This window comes from Galeopterus variegatus, unplaced genomic scaffold (assembly GCF_000696425.1).
Source record: "Galeopterus variegatus unplaced genomic scaffold, G_variegatus-3.0.2 Scaffold146, whole genome shotgun sequence".
In the NCBI taxonomy this organism is placed as follows: domain Eukaryota; kingdom Metazoa; phylum Chordata; class Mammalia; order Dermoptera; family Cynocephalidae; genus Galeopterus; species Galeopterus variegatus.
This window is the reverse complement of record NW_007726257.1, coordinates 125935-127195: the sequence shown is the minus strand read 5'-3', so window position 1 is coordinate 127195 and position 1261 is coordinate 125935. Positions and strand designations below refer to the sequence as shown.

Genomic DNA, 1261 nt, shown 5'->3' with positions numbered 1-1261 from the left:
CTTTTTGCTGACAATGAGAGTCCTTGTATCTCTTAGGAAGATCCCCACTGGTCCTTTTCGTCTTAGCAGAATGAGGGCAGGGCCACCTGTGGCCACCAACTCAGAGGCCCAGCCCAGACGGCAAGGCAGGACAACCTGCAGGTGCCATGCAGGCCTTGCCTTCATCTTTCACTAGTTGCTGTGAGAGGAAATCCTTTTTCTTGGTTTTTAAATACGAAAACAAGACCCTGTCGTTTGTGGTCTAAATGAGAAAATGTAGTAGACGTGAGGCCAGCTGTCCCCTGGACTTGAGAAGAAGGCACGGATTTGCTGTGCTACTGCGTGTCCAACACGGGCTGGCATCCTTGGATGCAAGCAGTACTCAGCTGCTGGGTACTTGGACACTTCGGAAGCAGAAGGGGGAGCTTTAACTTTTCCAGCTCCTGGGATCAACTGCTCAGTTCGAGGGAGGGATGGCTCAGAGAGCAGAGCCCGTTTCTTCCTGAGAAAAGGCTTCTTACTGGGCTCCTTGGCTTGCTGTTTAGCTGGATGACAGGGCAGGACGCTTCTGTCTGGCTGATCACTGGAAGCAATGCCATCACAAGGCCCAGCACAGTAAACTTCTGAATGGCTGGGAAGTATTGTTCACTCAGCTGTATTTGTTCAACTACTACAATCCTTTGGAGATTACTGGAATTTCTAACCCGAACAATCCTCTTTCTGTATCCATTTCCTGCCACCAAATCAGCTTCGGTGATATAAAGAATGCAGGGTCTGTTAGATAGGGAGAATCTCCTGGTGTCAGGTCATCCTCAAAGACAGGGTAATCTCCCCTTGCATCCCCTGCGCTAGCTGTGACCTGTGCCATTTCTGACTGGCGCACGTGCACAGGGCCTGTGCCATCAGGGGACTTGCTTTCCATCGATGGTCTCAGTCTAATAAGGGAAATGCAAGATGGCACTTGAGCAGGCTCTCCTGCACACTGCTCCCCATTCTGCTCGAAGCCTGGGCCTCTTTGGCAGATCCCGTCTGCTGAGCATTCTCGCAAACACTGAAATAATTGCTGAAAATCTAANTCGGTTCTGCTCCAAGCCCTCCAGTGGCTTCTCACTTCACTCACAGGAAGAGCCAAAGTCCTTACAGGCCCTCATGACCGCCCTGTGCTGCTTTCCGATCCCATCTCCTATGCTCGCTCGCGGTCACTGTAGTCCCGCCACGACGACCTCTCGCTGTTCCTGGAACTCATCGGGCGCTGCCAGCGCGGGGACTTTGTGCTTGCTGT

The 1261-nt window shown here is 52.1% G+C and overlaps 1 pseudogene; it reads right to left on the bottom strand.

Moving 5' to 3' along the window:
* Window positions 1-207: 207 nt before the first annotated feature.
* LOC103606736 lies at window positions 208-901 on the bottom strand (annotated as a pseudogene).
* Window positions 902-1261: the final 360 nt, after the last annotated feature.